We start from the raw sequence: 17,441 nt of genomic DNA on the forward strand, positions 1-17,441 counted from the left end.
TTATCAGGCTTGGTTATATTCGAACTAGTCGCCGGCCAGTTATGCGAGTAACGTGTGGACCAATGCTACTGTCAGGCTTCGAAATATTCCGATCTAGTCGATGAAAAGTTATACGAATGCCTCTCGGTACAATGCGGCTGGGAGACATGAAAAACTTCCATTAGTTCAGAGAAAGTAATGCGAGTGACTATTGAAGCAATGAAACTGTCGGACTTGGAAATATACCGCCTAGTCGGGGGAAAGTTATGCGAATGAATCTCGAACAAATTCGACTGTCGGACTAGATATTATTTCTACTAGTCATGGGAAAGTTGTGAATCGATGCTATTATCGGGTTTGTAAATATTCCGACTTGTCGAAGATAAGATGTACGAGTGCATTTCGGGGCAATGCGACTGTCTTGTTTGGGAATTTTCTGACAAGTTATGGGAAAGTTATTCAAGACCCACTCGATCCAATGTGGCTGTCAGTCTTGGAAATATTCCTAATGGTCAAGTAAAAGTTATGCGAATGCCGCTCAAAGAAATGCGTCTGCTAGACTTGGTATTATTTGTACTAGTCACGGGAAAGTTAAGCGAGTAACTTGTGTAGCTGTTGGATTTGGAAATATACCGCCTAGTCGAGTGATAGATTTGGGAGTGTATTTCAAATAAATGAGACTATTGTACTTGCAAATTTCTCGACTAGTCGAGAGAATGTAAAACGAATATCCTTTGAACCAATTCTACTGCCGTGCATGGCAATATTCCGCTTAGTCGTGGATAAATTATACGAGTTAATCTCGATGAAATGCGACTGTCGTTCTTAGAAGTTATCTGACTAGTCGTTAGAATGTTATGCGAAAGCTTCTCGTACCAATATGACTGTCGGTCTTAGATGTATTCTGACTATTCGAGGGAAAGTTATGCGAATGCCTCTCGAAAGAATGCGACCGTCGGACTTGGAAATATTCCAACTAGTCGTGGGAAAATCATGAGCGTTACTCTCGAACCTATGCTGCTGACGGACTTGGTATTATTTCGACCAATTGAGAGAAAGTAATGCAAGTCACTTTTGAACCAATGCGGCGGTAGGACTTGGAAGTATCACGACTAGTCAAGGAAAAGTTATACGAATGACATATGATTCATGCGACTGACGGATTGGAAATATTTTGACTAGTCGAGAGAAAGTAAGGCGAGTGACTTGTGAAAATTTGCGCCGATCGTACATCGAAGTATTCCTATTAGTCGAGGAAATTTTAAGCGAATACCTCTATTACGAATGCTATTGTCGAAACTAGACATATGACGAGTAATCGAGGTAAAGAAATGCGAGTGCGTCTCGAACCAATACGGCTATGGGACCAGGAAATATTCCGACAAGTTGTAGGAATATTATGTGAGTGCCTCTCGTGTGCAACCAATGCAGCTGTTGTATTTGGCAATGTTCGACTAGTCGAGTGAAAGGTATGCGAGTAATATGTGAACCAATTCGACTGTCGGGCTTGGATATATCGCAACTAATCGACGGAAAGTTATGCGAGTGAATCTCGGACATATGCGACTGTTGGACTTGGTACTATACCGAGTATTCGAGGGATAGGTATGCGAGTACATCTCGAAACATTGCGGCTGTCGGACTTGGAGATATTCGAATTAGTCGGGAGGAATTTACGCGTGTCCCACTCGAGACAATACGGTTGTCGAACGTGGAAATATCCCGCCTAGTCAAGGGATAGTTATGCGGAAAACTCTCGAACAATGCGGCATTCGCTCTTGGAGATATTCCGACTAGTAGAAGTAAAGATATGCGAGTGATTTTTGAACCAATGCTACTGTCAGACTAAGAAATATTCCTACTAATCCAGAGAATGTTACACTAATAACTATATTTTCAATGATACTGTCAGACCTAGACATATCCAGACTAGTCGACTGAAAGTTGTGCGAGTAACTTGTGAACCAATGCGTCAAACGCTGTTGCAAATATTTCGCCTTGTAGTGGGAAACTTATGAGAGTGCTTATCGAAAAAATTAGTCTGTCGGTCTTGGAAATATTCATACTAGTAGAATGAAAGTTATGTTACTGCCTCTCGAACCAATGCAGTTGTCGGAATTGTAAATATTTCAACTAGTCGGTGGAGAGATTTGCAAGTGCATCTTGAAACAGTACGACGGACTTACATGGAAATATTTCGACTACTATAGGATAAGATATTCGAGTGCATCTCGGACCATTACGACTGACGGACATAGTAACACTTCGACTAGTCGAGGGAGAGTAATGAGATCAACTTATGAACCAATGCGGCCCTTTGACTTGGAAATATTCCGACGAGTCGCAGGAAAGTTATTCGAGTGACTCTGGAATCAAAGCGGCTGTACAACTTGTAAGTATTCCGACTAGATGAGGGAAAGATTACCCCTCGGACCAATACGACTGTCGAAGTAGGTATTATTCCGCCTAGACGAAGGTAAGTTTTGTGAGTGACTTTCGAACTTATATGGCTTACTGGCACTGAAATATAACCGACTAGTAGTGGGGAAGTTATATGATTTCCTCTGGAAACATTGCGGATGTTGTACTTGGAAATACTCAAACTATTCGGAAGAAATTTATGCGAGTGCCTCTCGAGCCAATAATGCTGCCGGACTTGGAATTATTCCGACTATACGAGGGAACTTTAAACTAGTGCCACTCATATCCAAAGGACTATCGGATTTAGAATTATTCCAACCAGTCAAAGAATACTTATGCGAATGATATGTGAAATAATACGATTAACAGAATTGGAAATAATCTGAATTGTCGAGAGTAAGTCATACGACTGACTCAAAGAAAAAGCGGATCTTGTACTTGGAAATATTCCGACTAGTCAAGGGAACATTGTGCGTGTACAACTCGACCCAGAGCGAATGTCAAACTTGGGTTCATTCCGACTAGAAGATGAAACTTCAGTCGAGTGAATTATAAACTAAAGCCACTGTCGGTAATGGAAATATTCCCATTAGTAGAGGGAAATATTTGCGAGTTCCACACAAACCAATGGGGATGTCGAACTTGGCAATATTTTCACGAGTCAAGGGAATCTTATCCTTTCGAACCAAACGAATGATGGACTTTCAACTATTCCGACTAATCAAGAGAAAGTTATGCAAATGATACTCGAAACAAAGCAGCTGTTGAACTAAGAAAAATTACTAGTAGTCAAGGAAATGGTATGCGAGTGATATTAGAACTAATGTGATGGCCGAACTTGGAAATATTCCGAATATTTGTGGCAAAGTTTTGCAAATGAATCTAGAAACAAAGCGACTGTTGGACAGGGAAATATATCGAATTATCTAGGGAAAGTTATGCGAGTGCCTTTCGAACCAATTCTGCTGCCAGACTTGGTAACATTACGACTAGTCTAGGGAAACTTATGCGAATTCCTCTTGACACAAAGCGGCTATTGGACTTGGAAATATGTTGCCTAGTCGAGGGAAAGATATGCGAGAGGCTCGCGAAGCATTGCGACTGTCGTACTTGGAAATATTACATTTGTAGAGGAAAAGTTATACAAGTGACTCTGGAAACGAAGCGGCTGTCAGATTTTTTAATATTCCGATTAGTCGATGAATAGTTATGCGAGATCCCATCGAAACAATGCAGCTTTCAGACTTGAAAATATTCCTACCAGTCGGGATAAAGTTATGCGAGTGCAAGTCGATCTAATGCAGCTGACAGACTTAAAAATATTTCAACCAGTGGAGGGAATAATATGCGAGTGCATCAAGATTCAATGCGGCAGCCGGACTTGGAAATATTCTTACTGGTCCGGGAATGTTATGCGGGTGCCTCTCTGACGAATGCGGCTATCTGCCTTGGAAATATTCCCATTAGTAGAGGGAAAATTATGCGAGTTCCTTTCGAATAAATGCGGATATTGGAATTGGATATTTTCCGACCAGACGAGGAAATGTTAATCGAGTTATTCTGGAATAAATGCGGAGATCGGTCTTATTCGATGAAAAATTATACAGGTGTTTCTCGAACCAATTCCGCTGTCAGGCTTGGAAATATTACCACCAGTCAAGGGAGAGTTATGCGAGTGATTCTAGAACTATTGCTATGGTCGGACATGGAAATATTCCGAATAGTAGAGGGAATGTTATGCAAGTTACATTGGAACCAATGCGACGGTCGTACTTGGATATCTCCTAATTAGTCTAGGGAAAGTTAAGCGAGTGATTCTCGAACCAATACATCTGTCGGGCTTGGTAATATTACTACTATTGGAGGAAAATTTGAGCGTGTTTTCCAGAAAAAATACGACGGTCAGATTTGGAAATATTTCCACTATTCGGGGAAAGTTATGCGAGTGACTTTCATAAAAATGCGGCTGTCGTGTTAGGGATTATTTCCAATATTTGGGAGAACTATATGCGATGACACTCGAACTAAAGCGAATGTCTCACTTGGAATCATTCCGATTAGATGAGGAGATGATATTTGAGTAACTAGTGAAACAATGTGCCTCTCGAACTTTGAAATATTGTGTTTAGGCTATGGAAATTTATGCGAGTTATATTGGATCCAATGCGACGGTCAGACATGGAAATATGCCGATTATTGGAACGAAAGATAAGCGAGTGATTCTCCAACCAATGCAGTTGTCAGAATTGGAGAAACGACTACTAGTCGAGGAAGAGTTATGCGAGCGACCCTAGATCCAATGTGGTGGTCAGACATGTAAATATCCCGACTTGTCGAGGGAATGTTATGCAAATGACAATCGTATCAATGCGACTGTCGGACTTGGATATATTCCGACTTGACGAAGGAGATCTATGCGAGACTTTTGCGCTCTAAACCGACTGTCGGAATGGAGAATATTCCGATTAGTCGAAGGAAAGTTGTGCAAGTGCCATTTGAACCAATTCTAAAGTCGGACTTGGAAATATTTCGACAATTCAAGAGGAAGTTAGACGAATGTCCTTCGAACCAATACGAATAAGGGACATGAAAATATACCGAATAATCGAAGGAATGATACGCAAGTGACTCTAGAAGTTATGATTCTACCGTACATGTGAATAAATCTGAATATTCACCTGAAATTTATGCTAGAGTTACTCGAAACTAAGCGACTGTTGGACATGGAAATACCCTGCCTAATCAATGAATAGTTATGCGAGTGCCTCTCGAAACAATGCCACTGTCGGACTTGGAACTATAGGGAATATTCAAGGGAAGATAGTGCAACCGACACTAGAACCAATGCGACTATCAGTCTTGGAAATAATCCGACAGTTCGAGCGAAAATTATGCGAGTGTCTCCCTAATCATTGCCCTTGTCAGACTTGAAAATAATCAGATTAGTTGATGGAAAGTTATGCGATTGCTTCTCGAACCAATACGTTTGTCGGTTTTGGAAATATTATAACTAGTTGAGGGAAACAAATGTTATTGTCTCTCGAAACAATTTGGTGACGAACTTGCATATACTCCGATTAAACGAAGATAAGTTATGCGAGTGCCTCTCGATTCAATGCGGTTGTTAGACTTGGAAATTTCTTAACTAGTGGAGGGAATGTTTTGCGAGTACAATTCGGAACAATACGAATGTCGAACTTCGCAATATTTCGACTAGTTGAGGAAATATAATGGGAGTGAATCTCGAACCAATCGGTCAATCGGACTTTGAAATATTCCGATTAGTCGGTTGAAAGATATACGTGTCCTACCCGAAACAAAACAACTATCGTTCTTGGAATAACTCCGACTTGTCGAAGGAAAGTTATGCGAGTGATTTGTGAACCAACGCGACTGACGGTCTTGGAAATTTTCTGACTAGTCGATCGGAAGTTATGCGATTGCCTCACATAAAAATTCGGCTGCCGGAATGGAAAAATTCCTACTTGTCGTAGTATAATTATGCGAGTAACTTTGGTAGAAATAGGAAGGTTGGACATGGATATTTCCCAACTAGTCGAGGACAAGTTATGCGAATGCCTCTCGAACCAATACGACTGTCGGACTGAGAAAAATTCCGGCTATTCGAGAGAAACTTATGACTGTGCCACTCAAACTAAGGTAACTGTAGCATTTGGAAAGATCTCTAATATTCGATGGAGAGTTATGTGAAAAGATTGTGAACAAATGCCACTGTCACACTTGGTAATATTTCGACTAGTCGAGGAAATATTATTCAAATGCCTCTCGAACCACTGCCGCTTTCGGTCCCGGAATTATTCCGACTGCTTGAGGAAAAGTTATGCGAGTGCCACTAGGTCTACTAAGACTGCCGGTCTTGGAATTATTCCGACTAGCCGATAGAGAGTTACGCGGGTAGAGTGAGCTCCAAAGAAACTGTCGGATCTGGAAATATTCCGATAAGTCAACGGAAAGTTATGCGAATGCTTCTCGAACTAATACGGCTGTCGGACTTGTAAATATTCCGACTAATCGGGTGAAAGTTATGCCAGTCCTATTCGAAATAAAGCGATTGTCGGAGTTAGTAAAATTCTGTATAATCGAGGGAAAGATATCCAAGTTCCTCTCCAACAAATGCGCTTGCAGGAATTGGAAATATTGAAAGTGGTCCGGGGAAAAACATGTGAGTGCCTCTCGGATCAATGCTACTATCGGACTTGGCAATATTCCGTGTAGACGGGTGAAAGTTATGCGCGTGCCTCTGTAACCAAAGCGACAGTGGGACATGGAAAAATTTTGTTTAATCAGGGGGAAGATATGGAAGTGACTTGTGAGCTAATGCAAAAGACAGGCTTGGTAACATTAGAATTAGTTAAGGGAAAGTTATGCGACTGATTAGAGAACCAATGCAGTTGTTGGACTTGGCAATATTCCGACTAGTTGATGAAAATTAAATGAGTATCAATCGAACCAATGCGGCAGTCGGACATATAATAATTCCAACTAGTAAGGCGAAATTTATGGGAGTGCCTCTCGAACCAAAGAAACTGTCGTTCCTAGAACTAATCCGACTAGCCGAGGGGAGATATGCGAGTCATTTTTGTACTAAAGCGACTGTCGGAACGAAAAATATTCCGAGTAGCCGAGGGAATGTCATACGGAGCCTCTCTAACCAATGCGGCTGTCGGACTAGGAAAGTATTACGATTCGTCGAGGTAGAGTTATGCAAGTGCATTGAGAACAAATGCGGCTGTCGGACATATATATATTGCCACTAGTCGTTGGAAAGTTATGAAAGTATCTTATGAACTAATGTGACCGTCTGACTTGGAAATATCCCGACTAGTCGAGAGAGAGTTATGTGAATCACTTGTGAATCCATGCGACTGTCGGTACAGGAAATATTCCGACTATTTGAGAGAAAGTTACATGTGTAAAGCTAGAACCAATGCGGCCGTCGGACTTGGAAATATTTCGGCTAGTCGGGGTAAGTTATGCGATTAATTAGTGAACCAATGAGGCTGAGGGACTTGGAAATATCCCGACTGGTCGAGGGATAATAATGCGACAGTCTTGTGAATCAATGCTACTGTTATGATTAGAAATATATCGACCAGTCGAGGAAACGTTATGCGGGTCACTTACGCACCAAAGCGAATGTGTGGATTGGGAATATTCTGAGATGTCGAGGGAAAGTTATGCGAGTGCCTTTAGTACAGATTCGGCTGTCGGACTTGGAAAAATACCAACTATTCGTGAGAAACTTATGCTAGTATCTTTCGAATCAATCCGGCTGTTTGACTTGGGTATATTCTGACTAGTCAAGGGAAAGTTCTGAGGGTGTCTACCAAACCAATTCGGCCGTAGAACATGGACATATTCTGGCGAGTCGGAGTAAAAATATGCGCATCATCCTCGGAACCATACGGCTGTCTGCCTTGGAAATTTCCCGAGAATTCGAACGATTGTTATGCGAGTAACTTGTGAACCAATGCTGTTGTCTGACTTGGAAATATCCCTACAGTCAAGAGAGAATAATGCGAGAGACTTGTGAATCAATACTACTGTCGTACTTGTAAATATGTAGACTATTTGAGGGAATGTTATGCTATTGGCTCTCGAACCATTGCGGTTGCCGTACTAGGAAATATTCCGCCTAATCGTAGGAAAGTTATATGAGTTTACCTTCGAACCATAGCTGATGTCGGACTTAGATATATTCAAACCAGTCGAGGGAATTTTATGCAAATAACCTGTTAACCATTACGTTTGTCAGACTGAAATATCCCGACTAGTCGAGGGAGCGTTATACGAGTGTCTTGGAACCCAATGCGGTTCCAAGGGGCATGACTGTAGGGCGGACAATAGGACATGGAAATATTCCGTCTGATCGAGGAAAAGAAATGTGAGTTATCTTACAACAAATCCCACATTCCAACTTGGAAATATTTCCACTAATCGGGGAAATTTATGCGAAAGATTCCCGAACCAATGCAGCTGTCGGACTTTGAAGAAATCCGATTAGTCGTGGTAAATTCATATGAGATACTGTGGATCCAATGAGACGGGCGGTCTTGGAAGTATACCCAATAGTCGAGGGAAATTTATACGAATACCATTCGAATCAATGCAGCTGTCGAACTTGGATGTATTACGAATAATCAAAGGAAATTTAAGCAAGTGATTCTATAGCAAATGCCACGGTCGGTCTTGGAAATATTCTGACTGATCAAGGAAAACTTAGGCGAGTTATTGTAGAACAAATGCGACGTTCGTTGTTGAAAATGTTTCCATTATGCGGAGAAATTTATGCGAGTACCTTTCGATCAAATGCAGCTATCGGAGTTGGAAATATTTCGACTAGTCGAGGGAAAGTTATGCGAGTTATTCTGAACGAATGCGAAGGTCGGTTTTGGAAATATCCCGATAAGTCGTTGAAAATTTTTTCAAGTGTTTCTCGAACCAATGCTGCTGTCAGACTCGGAAATATTAGTTAGTCCTACTAGTCCTACTAATCGAGGGAGTTATGCATGTGATTTTAAAATTAATGCGAAGGACGTGCATAGAAATATTACGAATAGTCGAGTGAAAGATATGAGTGTTTCTCTGGAACCAATACGATGGTCGGACTAGGAAATATACCGACTAGTACGGAGAATGTTATGCGAGAGCCTCTCGAACCAATGTGTCTGTCGTTCTTGGATATATTCCGATTAATAATGGGAAACTTATGCACGTCATCCTTGAACCAACGGGACTGTCGTATCTAGACATATCCCGACAATTCGAGCGAATTTTATACGAGTAGTTTTTGAACGAATGCTACAATCGTACGTGGACATACACAGACTACTTGATGGAATGGTATGCATGTTCCTTTCGAACGAACATGGATGTCGGACTTGGAAACATTATGAATAGTCGTAGGAAACTTATGTGAGATCCTGTCGAAACAATACGTCTGCCGCACATGGAAATTCCCCGTCCAGTCGAGAGAATGTTAGGTGAGTTCTGTTGCCCTCTTTCTGGCAAGAGCATCAAATACAGCCTTTGTACATGGTGAAACAGATTCCTCCGCGTCTGCAACAGCCGCACAGGTCACCGCCAGCAGTGGTTCCAGATAAGCGAAAGGAATAATTCGCGTAATCGTCATAGTCGCATGGAAGGAGATCGTTTTATTGGCACAACAGACCAGGATCGCCACCTTCCTCTGGTGGTTCCGTACAACCAGACCGTTCCTCATGTCCGCCACGACGACACGCAACCAATCTGGCCAACAATTCCCATAAAGGAGCACCGAGTGGATCACGCAGCTCTAGAGCCGTTACTTTTTCTTCCACGGTCAGTGATGTTTCGGAAGGAACCTCCTAAGTGACCATAGGATACCCTCTGCTTTAGGGATAAGGGCCTCGAAGTGGGGCCTGAACAACATTCTTAAATCTATTACATTGCCCATTTATATAACGCTGGTTCTAATCTCTAAGCAAACCCCACTGTAGCAAATCTTAGAGGGTGCTGCATTCCTACGTTTAAAGAAGACAGAGGCGGGGAGGGCCATGGACTCTGTCTTTTCCGGCGCCACTTTAAGTCTCAGTCCCTCGATCCCCTCCACCAAAACCTCTAAGTGCCGCTCAGCGTTCATGATTGCTTGAGTGAGGTCCCATCCTGATGAAAGGTAGTCCGCGTTATACGCATAGCAGACATCTCGGGAACCACCTGGCTTCTGGGTGCGGAAGACACTGTCATAGGCAATGTTCTAACACGTAGGGCCCAAAACAGATCAATGTGGTACCCTACAATACACCTGTCTTTCGATGCCGCGTCTATGTTTGCTTGTATATACTTTGGCACTATTATCTAAATAACTCCTGATGATGTTCACCAGGTAGCGTGGAAAGATTTTCCGCTCCAACGCCCTAACAATAATGGCTCACCGCACGGAGTTGAATGCGTTAGAGATTCCAGTCTCACCATGTTAACCACTTTCCTGTCCAGCGTCGATGTCTCCACAAATGTTTTAACATTTAGGACGGCATTTACAGTGGATCTGCCCGTCCAAATTCCATACTGTGATGGCACTACATACCGTGTCTCCTCTAAGTAGTTGTTGATCCGGCCACCAACTACACGCTCGAATAGTTTCCGCAGTTCACCAATCACGCATATGAGTCTATATGATCCCGAGGAGTCCAAGGGCACGCCACCTTTCTTTTTGTTCGGAACGTGCCTCGCTATCTCCCACGCAGTCGGGAATCTTCCTGTCCTGAAACATGCGGAGAGGCACTGCGCTAACAATTTCCCACATTGTGCCGACGCAGCGCGCACAACCACACCCGGTATCCCATCCGGACCAGGATTCTTCCTTCCTTCTCCTTTCCTGGCTACAGCCAAGACTTTCTCCACAGAAATTATCACATATGAGAGTTTAGGTACCTGCGACTCATCAGCTTCCGGTCTTTCTGGGAATAATTCCGAGAGGATATTCTCCAGGATCTCATCCTCCAGGATTTCAGTTACTGGTGGGGCATAAGGCCTGAGTTTCCCCTGACCAATTTGTCAGGTCTTCCCAAAGGAAGGGAAAGGAACGGAAAGAAGCTAGAGAGGGAGAAAGATTAGCCAAAGTAATGACAGAAAAGCAATGAAAGTAATACCGTACATGCCCTTTCACACACCATTAGCACAGTCACTTTTAGGCGCCTATTTCTTCAAGCAGGGAGTATTGTAGGAGTATTCTACTACCTCCTACCCTCAGAGGGAACAATATATCGTCTAGTCTTGGAGGTGTTATGAGAATACTTCTCGAAACAATGCGGCTGTAGGAATGAGATTTATATCAACTAGTCGAGGAAATGTTATGCGAGTAACTTTTGATCCAATGCGACTGTGAAGTTTGAAATATTCCAACCTACTAGATGGAAACTTATAGAAGTGATTCTCGAATTATTGCTAAACTTATACGAGTGACTTTCGGATCAAAGTAACTGTTGGACTTGGAAATGTTTCGACAATTCGAGTGTAAGTTATTCGAATAATTTGTGAACCAATGTGCTTGTCGAACATGCAAATATCCCGAATAGTTGAATGAAAGATATGCGAGTGAATCTAAATCTGATACGACGGTCGGACATAAAAATATCGCGACTAGTCGATGGAAAGTTATGCGAGTTATAATGGAACTAATGCGATGGTCGGACTTGCAAAAATCTTGATTATTTCAGCGAAATAATGCGAGTTACAAAGGAAGAAATGCAACGTTCGGACATTGAAATAACCCGATTGGTCGGGGGAAAGTTATGCGAGTGCCTCCCGATACAAAACTAGTGTCTGTCGTGGTAATACTTCAATTAGTCGAGCGAAAATTATGCGGGTCATTGGTGAACCTTTGCGACTATCGAGATGGAAATATTTCGACTAGTCGATAGAATGTAGTGCGATTGCATCACAAACCAATACGATGGTCGGACTTGGAAAAATCCCGTCTAGTCGAGAAAAACTTTTTCAAGTGCCACTCGATCCAATACGGCTATAGAACATGGAAAAATTCCGACTATTTTAGGGAAGTTATTCGAATGCCTATCGAATCAATGCAGCAGTCGGACTTGGAAAAATCGACTTAATGCGGTCGCCGAACTTGGAAATATTCCGATTACTACTAGGAAAGGAATGCTAATTCCTTCTCGAACGTATGCGACTGTCGGACTTGGAAATATTCCGATTAGTCGAGAGAGTTATGTTAGGGACTCTAGAGCCAATGCAACGGTCGGACATAGAAAAATCCAGACTAGTCGATGATATTTATGCGAGTATCTTGTAAACTAATGCCACTGACGGGCATGGAAATAATCCGAATAATCGACAGAAATATATGAGGATATATCACGAACCATTGCAGCTGTAATGCTTGGAAATATTCCGACTAGTAGGGGAAATTTATTCGAGGTATCCTAGAACGAATGCTACGGTCGAATTTAGAAATATCCCGACTTGACGAGGGAAAGTGATACGTGTGATTTTCGAACAAATGCGGCTGTCAGACTAGGAAATAATCGGACTAGTCGGGGGAAATTTATGCACGTGCCACCTCGAGCATAAGCGAATGACGGACCTGGAATAATTTCGACTAGACGAGTAAGCGTTATTCGAGTCATTTGTGAACAAATGTGACTGTTGGGTTAGGGAATATTTCCTGTAGTCGTGGGAATATTATGCGAGTGGCTCCGAAACCAAAGGAATTGTCGGACTTGAAAATATTCCAGCTAGTCGAGGAAAATTCAGTCGAGGGCCACTCGAACCAATGCGACTGACTGACTTCGTAATATTCTGGCTAGTCGTGGGAATGTTAAACGAGTTCCTATCGAAGCAATGCGACTGTAGTAATTGGAAACATTCCGACCTGTCGAAAGAAAGTTATACGAGTTCCTCCAAGTTATATCTCGAAAAAATTCTACAGTTGGAAGTAGAAATAATCTGACCAATCGTGGGAAACCTATGAGAGTGCCTCTCGAACCAATGCGACTGTCGGATTGGGAAATACTCCGTCTATAGGAGGTAAGGTTATATGAGTGACTAGTGAACCATCACGTATATTGGCCTTGAATATATTCCGCCTATTTGGGGGACAGTTATGCGAATTTCTCTCGAAACAATGAGACAATTGGAATTAGAAATATTCCGTCTGTTAGTGGGACAGATATTCAAGTGACATGTGAACCAATGTGACTGTCGAACATGAAAATATTACGACTACTCGAGAAAAAGTTATGCGAGTGACATGTGTTATACGAGAAACAATGCGACTGTCGGACTTGGAAATATTCCGTCTAGTCGAGGGAAATTTATGAGAGTACTTTTCGAACCAATGCGACTGTCGGACCTAGAAATATTCCTACTAATCCAGTGAAAGTATTACGATTGACTTATATACCAATACGACTGTTGTTGGACTTCGTAAATATCCCGTCTAGTAGATGGTATGCTATGAGAGTACTCCAAGAACCAATGCCACAGTAGTAATTGGAAGAATTCCGAACAGTCGACGGAAATTTATTCGTGTACTTTTCGAACCGATGCGTCTGTTGGATTTAGTAATATTATGACTATTAGAGGGAAATATATGCGAGTGCTTCTCGAACCAATACATCTATCGGACTTAGCAAGATTACGTTTAATCGAGGGAAAGTTATGCAAGTGCCTCCCGAATCAATGCGACTATCGCTCTTGGAAATATTCCGACAAGTCGAGGGAAAGTCATGAGAATGGTTGTCGAAATAATGCGACAGTCGGATTTAGCAATATTACGTCTAATCGAGAGAAATTTATTGAGAGTTACAAGTGAACCGATGCGACTATTTGTCTTCGATATAACTCTACTTTTCGATGGAAAATTGTGAAAATGCCTCTCGAATCATTGGGACCGTCGGATCTAGAAATATTCTGACAAGAAGAGGGAAAGTAATGCCCCTCGAACCAATGCGAATGTCGCTCTTTGAAATATTCCACCTAGTCGGGAGAAAGATACGAGAGTGCCATTCGAACCAATCCGATTGTCGGGTTTAGCAATATTTCGGCTATCTGAAGAATAGTTATATGAGTGCCTTGTCAACCAATGCGTCTTTTGGACCTTGGAATATTCCGACTAGACTTGGGAATGTTATGAGAGTACCTCAAAAACCAATGCGTCTGTAGGACCCGGAAATATTCCGACTGGACGAGGGAAATTTTCGAGTGTGCTTTCGAAACAATGCGAATGTTTGATTATAATATATTACGTCTAGTCGAGAGAAAATTATTCAAGTGGGTTGTGAACCAGTGTAACTGTCGGACTTGGAAATATGCCGACTAGACGAGGGAAAGTTATGCAAGTTTATCTCGAAACAATGAGAACGACGGACCTGGAAATATTCTGACAAGTCGAGGGAAATCTATGTTAGTGACTTGTAAATCAAAGCGACATTCGGACTTGATAATACAGTTTGCCGAGGAAAATTTATGCGTGTGAGTTTCGAACGCGATGCGACTGTCTGACATGGAAATATTCTGACTAATCGATGGAAAGTTATGCGAGTTCTCAGAACAATGCTATTGTCAGTTGTAGAAATATTCTGCCTAGTCGTGGGAAAGTTATTCAAGTACCTCTCGGGACAATGCGGCTATCGGAACTTGAAATGTTCCGTCTAGTCTACCGAATGTTTTCCAATTGCTTACCGAATCAATGCGACTGTAGTTTTTGGAAAATTTACGAATAATCGACTGAAGAATATGCGTGTAACATGTGTACCAATGAGATTTTCGGACGAGGTAATATTCCGACTTGTTAAGAAAGTTAATCGAGTGCCTCTCGAAACAATGCGGTTGTCAGAGTTGAATATATTCCGACTAGATGATGGAAAGTTATAAGTGTAACATGTGAAACAAAGCGACGGTTAGAATATTCCTAGTTGTCGAGGGAAACTTATGCGTATGCCTGTCGAACAAATAAGGTTCTTGGTCTTGAAAGTTTTCAGACCAGACGAGGTGATGTTTTACGAGTGAATCTGGAACCGAAGCGTCTGTAAGACTTGTAAATATTCCTACTTATCGAGGATAATTATGCGATTGTCTCTCGAAACAAAGCGACTATAGGATTTGGAAGTATACCGACATGTCTGGGAAGAAATGAGAGTAATTTTTGATCCAATACGGCCGTCGGACTATGGAATAAGCCGACTAGTCGCGAAAAAGTTATGTTCTTCCCTCTGGTAACAATGCGCATGTCGGACTTGGTAATATTCCAAATAGTTGGCCGAATGTTATGTGAGTGCCTCTCGAAACAATACGTCTGCCCGACTGGACAATATTTTGACTATTGACGGTAAGTTATGCGAGTGCATCTAGGGCATACACGACAGTCGTATTTGGAAATAATCGGACAGGTCAAGGGAAACTTGTGCGAATATCAGTCGAACAAAAGTGACTATCAGACTTAGAAATATTCTGACTAGTCTTAGGAAACTTATTCTGGTTACTCTAGAACCAATGCGGCAGAAGGATTTTGAAATTACCCGATTGGTCAAGGGAAAGTTATGCGATTGCCTCTGAAACTAATGCGGATGTCGGACTTGGTAATTTTACAACTAGTAGGGAGAAAGATATTTGAGAGCCTCTCGGACCAATTCGGCTGCCAAACTGGAACATATTTCGATGATTCCAGGCTAAGTTATGCGAGAGCCGCTGGCGCCAATACGAATGTCAGATCTGGAAATAATCCGACTCGTTCAGGATAACTTATACGAATGAAAGTCGGAACAAAGCGACTGTTGGTCTTGGAAGTATTCTGGCTAGTTGAGAGAAAGTTATACGAGTGCCTCTCGAACCAATGCGGCAGTCATACTTGGAAATATTCTAACTCGTCCGGGAATGTTATGCGAGTGTATCTCGGAACAATGCATCTGTTGGACTTTGAAATATTTCGAATAGTCGAGGGAAGATTACGCGAGTAATTCTTGAACCAATGAGGCTGTCGGATTTTGAAATATTCCGACTAGTCGAAGTAGGGTTATACGAGTGATGCTGGACCAAACCGACCGTCGATCTTGGAAATATTCCCACTAGTCGAGGGAAAGATATGCGCTTGCCTTTTGAAACAAAGCTACAGTCAGATATGAAAATATTCCGAGAAGTAGAGGAAAAATTAGGGTAATCCTCTTGAAACAATGAGGCTGTATGACTTGGAGATATTTTGGCTAGTAGAGGGATAGTTATACCAGTGACTTCAGAAGCAATGCCACAGACGGAATTGGGTGTATTCCAAGTAGTCGAAGGAAAGTTATGCGAGTGCATCTCGTACCAATGCGTCTATCAGACTAGGTTCTATTCCGTCTAGTCAAAGGTAAATTATTCAAGTGACTTGAGAGCAAACACGACTGTCGGGCTAGGAAATATACCGACTAGCCAAGGGAAAATGAAGTGTGTCCCTCTCAAATTAACGCGAATTTCAGAAATAGAACTAATAAGCCTAGTCGAGGAATTGTTATGCAAGTTTTGCTCGAACCAATGCGATTTAGGTACTTGGAAATATTCCGCCTAGTCGAAGGAAAGTTATGCGACTCCTTCACATAACAAATCGACTGTTGGACTTGGTAATAGTCCGACTAGTCGAGAAAAAGTTTTGCAATTGACTCTCGATGCAATACTTCTGCTGGGATTGGTCATATTCCGACTTGTCGAGGGAAAGTTTTGCTAGTGACCCTGGAACCACTGCGTTTGCCGGGCTTGGAAATATTCTGACTAATCAAGCATAAGTTCGGCAAATGTCTCTCGAAACAATTGTACGTTCGGACTTGGAAATATCACGTATAGTCGAAGGAAAATTATGCGATTGACTTGTGAATTACTGCAACTAGCGAGCTTGGTATTATTCTGACAAGTCGAGCGAAAGCTATTCTCGTATGCCTTGAATTAATGTTACTATCGAACTTGCAAATATTCCGACTATTCGAACGAAAGTGAAGAAAATGCGTCCGGAACTAATGCGACCGTCGGACCTAAAGATATTCTGCCTAGTTTTGGGAATGTTGTAAATGTGCTACTCTATCCAGTTCGACAATCGGAACTAGAAATATTCCGACTAGTTGAAGGATAGTTATGCAAGTGTATTTGGGACCAATACGGCTGTCGGAATAAGAAATATTCCGATTAGTCAAAGTAAAGTTACGCAAGTAATTCTCCATCAATACGGTTGTCGGACGTGGAAATATTCCAACTAGTCGGTGGAAGGTTATGTGAGTGCTACTCGAAACAAAGCGTGTGTTGGACTTGGTAATATTCCGAATAGTCGAGAGAAGGTTAAGGGAGTGCCTCTCGAAACAATGCGTCTAATGGATTTGGAATTATTTCTATTAATCGCGGGAAAGTTATTCGAGTAACTATTGAACCAATACGTCTGTAGGGCTTGGAAATATTCCGACTTGACGATGGAAAGTTATGCGGGTGCCTCTCGAAACAATGCGACTGACGTGCATGGATACATTTCGTATAGTCGAGGGAAAGTTATGCAAATGACT

Source organism: Vespa crabro, chromosome 14, assembly GCF_910589235.1.
Source record: "Vespa crabro chromosome 14, iyVesCrab1.2, whole genome shotgun sequence".
In the NCBI taxonomy this organism is placed as follows: Eukaryota; Metazoa; Arthropoda; class Insecta; order Hymenoptera; family Vespidae; genus Vespa; species Vespa crabro.